The sequence below is a fragment of the Pteropus vampyrus genome, unplaced genomic scaffold (assembly GCF_000151845.1).
Source record: "Pteropus vampyrus isolate Shadow unplaced genomic scaffold, Pvam_2.0 Scaffold59, whole genome shotgun sequence".
Lineage (NCBI taxonomy): Eukaryota > Metazoa > Chordata > Mammalia > Chiroptera > Pteropodidae > Pteropus > Pteropus vampyrus.
Genome location: NW_011888840.1, coordinates 4318027 through 4326934, shown reverse-complemented (window position 1 = coordinate 4326934; position 8908 = coordinate 4318027). Strand labels below are relative to the sequence as shown.

The 8908-nt window shown below is 41.7% G+C and overlaps 1 long non-coding RNA gene across 1 annotated transcript in view; it reads left to right on the top strand.

The window, feature by feature from the left end:
- LOC105292555 overlaps positions 1-8908 on the top strand; it is a 64283-nt gene that overhangs the window by 3017 nt on the left and 52358 nt on the right. The window contains exon 2 of the long non-coding RNA XR_895914.2: positions 4773-4966. This is a non-coding gene — a long non-coding RNA (uncharacterized LOC105292555). The remainder of the gene's footprint in view (positions 1-4772; positions 4967-8908) is intronic.

Sequence of the window (8908 nt, the reverse complement as noted above, 5' to 3'; positions counted from 1 at the left end):
TGACTTTAAATTATAGCTGGTTGATGGATCCATACAAGTGAATGGAAGATAGAATAATATCTCATCTACCTAGAATTCACCATCCAATAGTCTTGTCTTTTTGTAACATATGAAAGAACCATAGGAAAAAGAAAATCTTTCCAACATCCAGAAATGGATGTTATTAAATTCATTTGTATCATTTTAAATGAGCATAAAATAACCAAAAGGGAAAACCTGAGATGGTCACAGCTAGGAATTATTTTAACAGTGTGACAAAGGAGTTAGTATAGGATAAATAACCTTTGACCCAGTGAAACAGATTTTTTTTCAGATAGAATGAAACTTGGATATTTTTTTTTCTTTTAGTCAAGAGACAAGCAGCCCAAACCCCTCCCCCTGCTACAGAGAGGAGATGCTGTTCCCAGATAAAAGTGGCTTTCACAATGTAGTTTTCCAGAATATACTCTGAAGGAGGAAGAAAAACACCCTCATTTTTCAGCATTTTCATGGATGTGTGCAGCAGGCACTGGGAACAGGAATGGCTAATATAAATGCAATAAATGAAGACTTTTTATAACAGGTATCCTATAAGGAGTTGCAGACAAAGAGTTTGAAAATTCTGTGGAGTTAGGCTTTCAATAAAGATGTAATGACTTTTATGAAACAGGATTAGCTGTCACAGACAAATATGAAAAGCAGAAGAGATTCAGCAAAACAGGTAGAGTCAGGTGTGAATCAGTAAGGACATCCAGGCAGGAGCAGGAAGAGTTGTATTACTCTTAACATATTAGTAAAGGATTCATTATTACCTAAGGGAAGGGAGGTATCAACCAGTTACGTCACAGCTACATCAGGATATCATTTGTACTGTGAGATGATGTCATTGTGCTGAAGTAAACCAATTAGCAAGCCATTCATAGTTGATCTTCAGTATTAAATTAGTCATTTAATTAATTAATTAATTTGATTAGTTGTTTAATTAGTTCTTTGTGTTACCTTTAGAAAGCATCAAATAAAAAGCTCTGTTCAGGTTCTATTAGAAAGAGTTTTTATATACCAATTGCTGGTTCAATTTGCGAGTTGCTCACATATTGAGAAAAATGGCTCAATAATATTTTCCTCTGAAGTTCATAAAATGAAAGATGTGGTTATTAGAAATGCAAAGAAAAATTAAGTTAAAGCCGCTGATAAAAATTAAGTACATTTTGTTAAATAAGTACATTTTTAAAAAACGCACATTTCGAAACCTAAATTTCCAAAACCACTTTCTTCTGTTTAATATTTGTAACTTAAATAGGGTTACATTAAAAAGTAATACTTTGGGTTTGGCCCTGACAGAGTATGGCTTCTAGATTGCCCCCCACTTCCTCTACTGTAAACAACTGTAAAACTGAACAAAACATACGAAGCATTCTTTGCAAGAGAATTGGACAGGGAGGGGCTGGTGTCGGTGCAGAACTGTAATTCTAGCAAAAAGAGGAAACACGTGTGGTGAGCTCAATGTTTTCTCAGTTTTCTGCCTTGAGGTTGCCATATGCCACAAGGTGGTGGAGCCCGAAGTGAGAAAAACAGTCTTGCTGAACTGAGGAGGCAGAGATTAGCATTGAGCGCTGCTAACGCTGCCACTGGGACTTGCAGGGTAGTGCACCAAAGACAAGGGCACTGTGCAGACAGGAGTCTCCAGAATACCGACTGGAAAATCTCCTTGGATCCTTGGCCCCGGGCTGGACTATACATATGTAGAGCAAAGCTCTTCGAGAGCTGAAAGGAAATAGCACCATGCTTGCTATTTCTGAGACTCTGTTTCAGTGTACAAAGAAAGTGAATTAGAATTCAATAACTAAAACACAAAACAAAGATATGCAAATATTTGGAAATTAAACAACACGCTTCTACCTACCACATGGGTTAAGAAAAGAAATCACAAAGGACAGGGAAATATTTCAAACAATTATAGTGCAAAGGCAGTATGTCAAAACTTTTAGGAAGCAGCTAAGGCAGGGGAAAATTTACAATTTGAAATACTTAGGTGGAGACCAAAAAAAAAAAGAGCTAAGAATCAGTGATTTGTGTTTCCACCACATAGGTTAAAAAAAAGAAGAGCAAAAATAAACCCAAAGGAACCGATAAATATGAGACCTTAAATCAATAAAATAGTACATAATACAGAAAGAAAGAAAGGCAAAAGTGGATCTTGAAAAAGAACACCAAATAGTTCAAGTGCATACTATGTGCCACATCTTATGTGATATGTTAATTATACAGATTGAAACAATGAGTTCCATAGTGGCCCTGCCCCGAAGTTCACCCACCATATTTGAGATTTCACAGATGTACTCTGCAAAATGGTTCAGCTGTAAAACGTCTGGAAGTTCACTAGTGCCTAGAACAGGTAGGAGCTCAAGAAATATTTGTTGAATAAATGATTGAACTGTTTCCTTGAACAGAAGAGGAGTTCCAGAAAGAGGGAGGGACTTCCCCAAGGTCACTGAAATCTTCGGTTGTGGGGTCTGGGTTCAAATCACAGCTCTGGGCTCTGGGTTTTGTCCCTCACAGCAGACGGCGTTCTCTGCCATGGCTGTTAGCTAACCTTCATAATCGGTTCCGTTTTTAAGTGGACCTGGTGGTAGGCATTTCATTAACGTTCTTTTTCTCTTAATGTCATCTGGCTGGCCAGGGAGTCCACGGAGAGGTGAGAAAGGGGGCAGTTAATGGGTATAAAAACTACCCTTGCAACTTGCAGTTCCACTCAACACAGTGGAGCTGAACTGGATTTACCCACACGGGCAAAAGCCACCTTTCTCAAGCTTTCTTCCTTCCCCAGCACTGCTTCTTGGGGATAACTGAACCTATTGAACCAAATTTTCTTGGGGCAGAACTCAGTGTAATTGAGACTATAGAACTATTTCCCACCTGTGGAGAAATTTCAATGAAAATCACATTAAAATTGAATTTGAAATTGAAATTTGAATTTTGAAATTAAATTGAAGTTGAGAGAAAATTTCCTTTTCAACTGAAATCACAGAAGGAAAAAAAACGATATTGTTGTAATTCATTTAGGCTCAGGAAATGGTCAGATTTTAGCAACTCGGGTCAGGAAGAAGCTGAAGAAGCTAGAACTAGAGAAGCAGCAGGAGGAAGTGGTTGTGGGGGCTGGTGCCTGAAAAGGGATAACATGATCTACTGAACAAATAGAACAATAGCAAGTATTTATATAGCATGCGCTATGTTAGGAACTGTTCCAAACTCTATAAAATACATATTAAATTTAGTCCTCAGAACAACTCTATAACACAAGGACTGTTGTTACCCCCATTTTACAGATGACAAAACTGAGTCAAAGACAGGCGAAGTAACTCACTTAAAATCATGGGGCCAATAAGTGATAGAGTCAGATTTTAGGTGCAGCCTGTCTGGTTCCAAAGCCCATGCTTTTATCCTCTATACTACACAATGAACTGCTCTTCCTATGGACACAGGCACCCGATTAGATAGGCAGAGCAGCCCTCAATGTTCTCCTCCAGAGGTCGAAAGCCTGCATAGCAATGACGAGCGCTTGCTGAAGCACAGCTTTGCCAACAGCCGAGTGTATGAGAAGTACCCCCTCTAAGCCTTTCCTTCCCTCCTCCTGCCTCTATTAGTAGGCATTTGACCCAGTGTATAGACATTAAGCAGTGTATAGATATGAACTGAGTTAGGGCTTCGAAGGAATGGAAGACAGTTTTTTGTAAGCGAATCTCCAATGTTTATTTAACACCTACCTCATGCTAGTTTCACACAGATTGGGGACTGACTGGGTTTAGTGAGGGATTTAGAATATATTTATATAGTAGCTGTCTGTGATCAGAAGACATCTAAGGTCCATGCCATCCATGCTATACTATCCCTGTACTTAGGGAGCCTACAATCGAAAAGGAAAGACAAATGTCAATCTACTGATCCATTAGAGAATGTATAGCTGCAGAGTGAGTGAGGTGCCCTGAAGGAAAGGAAGACAGATTCACACAGGATGCCGAGCTGGCCCTGGGCAGAGGGGTGGCCTGCCTTGAGAAACAGGCCCTGGCTGACAGCAGAAGGATGAAATGATACAGGAACAATGAGGAGAGAGTTCTAGGCCAAAGAAGCAGCACTTGCAAAGGCAAGAGGGAGCAGACCCTGAGGCTGCCCGGTGTGTGGGTGGGGGTGGGGGGGATTGAGGCTGGGGCAGGAGGTAGTAGCAGGTTATGCAGCACCTGAGTGCCTGGTGATCTCTGTGCAAAGGGCACTGGGAAGCCGCTGAAGGACATTAGCAGAGCATGAAACGGGGAAGACCCCATACATCTAATGAGTAACTAAACAAATAATGAAACTCAGATCCTTTCTCCATCTTCCTCCCACCCTCCAACCGCACTGCATTCACACCAGCAGCCAAAGTTCTGCCAGAGAGGTCCTCGCCAAGTCACCCAGGTCATAGAACCTGTGTCGGCAGAGACTTCGACATCACCTAGTCACAACACCTACCTGGTAAGGAATATCTTGCCCTTTCTGAGTCCCAGGCAGTCTCTATTCTGTGCGAAACTGGATATTTGGACTCTGCATAGGCATAATAAGCCTCCGTTTCTTCAACTCTACAAAAAGGGATTGTAGTGTTAATTGATCATTAAGGTAATGCAGATAAAGTTTCCATCGCCATACTCAGCCTTTAAGTGACAATTTTACCTGAATTCAACCATTTATTTTGAGCGATATCTTTCTCCCCTTTGATCCTCACAAGGTGATATGGTTATTATTCCTCCCTTTCCATTTTGCAGATGATGAAATAACCAGAGCCCAGACTGCTTAAGTAGCCTACCAAGCAATGGGACCATGCCAGCAAGCGATGGGACCATGATTCAAGCCCACTGCATTCTGCTTGTAGCCCACCAGACTCTGCTCTCAAGTTTAGTTGGGAGAGGCCCCATCTGTGTGTGTTGGAGACCCACAGATCCTGAGGAGGCCCAGGCAGGTAAGAGCAAATATTAAGAGGAGATGGTTAGAGTGAAACCCTGACTTTCCTAGCAGGCAAGGTCAGTACGGGGGAAAGGGTAGGTGCCTGGACCAGACCTACTATGGAGAGAAGCCTCACAGTGGCTACTGTGCCTCCCTGAGCTCACGTGGCTGTAAACCTGGCATCCTGTAAGTACATAAGCCGATTAACCCTGCAAGGACTGACTCTGGCAGAGGCAGCCTCTGGCACACATTAGTACAGCTCCTTGGGTTGTGGGACATTTCAGAGGCTGGAGCAGATGTGTCATTGCTTTTCCTAAAGCCTTTCCCTTTTTCCTGTCCTTCTGCGGCATTCATTTCAGTTTTGGAATGGTAGGATAGGCTGAAGTTTTAGAAACCATTCTCTGTGTTTTTATTCCCTGAGCCACAATATCTGTAGAATCCGCTTATGATCTTGGAGTCCAAATTTAACATGACCCTGTCACCAATCTCTAAGCTTCATTTACCTCCATATTTCTAGTGAGCACATCATAGATATGCAATAAATAATTGTTGAAATAATATGGAGTTAGTGAGTGAAACTCAAAAAGTGTATGTTAGATTTGACTGCGTGGAGTTATATTTATAAGCAATAGGACCTGACTCTTGATGTGAAGTGGCCTTCTGCTATTCTAAAGTCCTAAGTGACACTAACTATGCTGAGGAAACACCTAATATCTTCTTGTATGAAACATCACACACACACACACACACACACACACACACACACACACACACACACACACACATCCGTGGTCCCTTTAAACCTTCTTATGAGTTTTAGCAAGCTATATAGTGTTGAATAGTTTAGCAAGCTATTGAATGACTTCTCATTTGCTGTCAAAGTAGATAGACACACAGCCCTAGAGCTTTGGTGGTGTGTTATGGGCCCTACAATCTCTTGGCATGTGATTTTGGCATTCAGCTTATCTCTGAGACTCTATATCTTCCTCAGCAAAATGGAAATAATAATAGTCATTGAGTAGCAGAGGAAAAAATCATCACGCACGCATAAGGGTCACAGTACCCAAGTTCCAATCTTTGTTTCATCACTGCAGTGGATGCCATAGTGCCTGCTCAGATTCCTTCTCAGGGATGTAAACCTCATCCCTGCAGCTGTTGGGAGTGTGGGGTGCTGACAGATCACAGCTGAGTTCCTCCCCAGGAATCGCCCTCCATTGGCGTTGCCCAAAGTGTCACCTCTCTCCTGGGGGTCAATCTGCAAGGGTTCAAAAGCTTGGCCCTCCTTCTCGATTCCGGACGGCTCTGAAGGGCCATCCCAGCTTCAGAAATGCCCAGAGGCTCAGCTTCCGCTTTGTCACAGCCACCTTTACCCAGTTCTGCTTCGTTCACTCCCTGACAGACGTGTGCACAGAACACTGCCCGAGATTTTCTTGTTTCTACAAGACAATCTCCATTTCAGAGTCTGTTTCCTGGAGTCTTGACAGCACCTGTGACATTTACTACTTGTAGTGGATAGTTCTTCAAAGGTCAAAGTGTCACATAGATAATTACACATGGTAGAGTTGGAATACTGTGATTTCAAGTCTAAGCCTCCTTTTGGCCTTTGTCATTCTGTCCTCTACATATGAAATGGGGTGAAAGTAGTAACAATACAGCAAGCACATATATTTCAGCTCATCAAGAATCACCCTATGCCGATCTTGGTGGTAATGTTTTTTGTCAAGATGTTGGCTATCCTTTCAAAATCAGTGTGAGCTAGTCTAGTTTTCCCACCAAAGAATAGACAGCCTGAGCCTCAGTCAGATACTCTGGGCTTTTTCAAATCTTCTTGAGATTTATTTTTATTTTCTAAAATTGTTTTTGTTGAATTGATACTAGCACAAGCTTGAATGGTAAGAATTGGGGAGAGCAAATAAGTTTTAGGGATGTAATGTACAATATGCTGAGTACAGTTACAACTGCTGCATGATGTATAGGGAAGTTGTTAAAGAGAGTCAATCCTGAGAGTTTTTATCATACGGAATATTTTTTCTTTTCCTCTTTCTTTTTATTGTCTCTATATGAAATGATGGATGTTAGCTGAACTTATTATAGAGATCACTTCACGGTACATGTATATCAAACCATCATGCCATTTGGTCTTAAACTTATCCAGTGATATATATGTGTATAATACGTATCTCAATTATTTCTCAATAAAACTGGAAGAAAGAATTGGAGAGAGGTAATCGTACACATGAGCAAAGGCCTTTGCCATTCATTCACTTATTCATACTTGTTTTATGCATCTGTCCATCCAGCCACTTTCTAGGAGCCATGAAACATTCTAAGCATTTTTCATACCTGTTCTTCTTACATGTTCACATCAACAGTATGAAGCTCAGGAGGTGCTGAAACTTGTCCAAGATGAGCCAGATAGGAAGAGGCAGAGTGAGAAATATAAGCCAGGTATCTCCGTGGCCTGTGCTTTCATAGCCATCATATTATATTGTCCTTCTCAATGGTAAATAGTTAAAATAAGTCAGACTATGAGAAGTGACAGAAAGTACTATCAGATACAAGAAAGACGATGCATTCAGATAGGTGATTCTTCAGGGCTTCCTGGAGAAAGCACAAGTTGGTCTTTGGAGTGACCAAGACTCTCTTCCAGATAGAAAATTTGGCAATTTTGTTTGGGAGAGGGTGCAAGGGGCCCAGGCTTCAGAGTCTGGTAGACATGAGTTTGAGTCCTGTCTTTATCAGTTACTCGCTATGTGACCCTGGCCACCTTATTTAAATTCCCTGAGCCCTCATCTGATCAGCCTGAGAGACCTCACTGACTTTATCGTAAAACTTTAAAAAAGTTGTGAAACCTGTCTGCTCCAACACTGGATAACATCGCAGATGTGTAGCAAGTGACGGCTGACTTGAGCCAACTCAAATCTCTAGATTATACTAAGAAAATAGAGAAAAATGTGTTAATTACCTCTAAGTTCGTACCTTAGAGAAGACTAAGCCAAGGGAGGACTTTGTTCTTGTCTTCACATCTCATGTTACATGACTGATCGTGAAACCATACACCCGCACATGCACACACTTGAATACACACACACGGACACACGCACACCTGTACATGTGCTCAGACTCTCAGACGTGAGCCCCAGACCCGGGGAAGAAGCACTTGGAGTGCTCAGGCACCGTGGAATCCTTTCACGTGAGCTATAGTGCTGTGATGGTCTTAATTGAAATCTCTAAAGAACTCTCGTCGTTGACACTATCACCACCCAAAGCTATATTTACATTGTAATGATTCAAGTTACAGTGAAGAAGAAGCAATGCTCAGGCTTCCCATAAAATTTCCAAAAATTAAACCAGGGAAATGGACAATAAATGCCATTCGAAATGGTACTGATGCCACTTAATTGCAAGACAGCCATAAAATAATGGGGCATGAGGTGCTTCCACAATGCCTAATTAGTAAGTGTATGGACATTTTCTTGGAAAAAATGGCAATTACATGGTACAAACAATTAGTAGTCATCATCAGAGGCCCTTTACTGATATTAACTAATTCATCTTCCCCACAACACCCCAGGAGGAGGCAGCACAAGTCCTCATAGAGAGAGAGAGAGAGAGAGAGAGAGAGAGAAACAGGCCAAGAGATAAAATGGCAAATCCTCTTCCTGCTTAGCATCTCTAAAGTACAGTGTGACACTCTCAACCTAAAAGCCCCCCTGGGGATCCTCAGGCCAGGAGAGAAGGGGTTTTTTTCTTAGTGAATAACTGGACCAGGTAATGAGTAAAATTAGTGCACAATTCTTGGCTTCCCCCCACCTCCCACTCTCCAGCCACACTTCACATCCTGGCTGTCATGAGAACTCCCCACGCTGAATTGTTGTCACAGGCACACATGTACTCTTGCACACTTCAGCCCTTTCCCTTTTTCTCAGCAAGAAGGCTTTTTGGTTTCAAGCATATT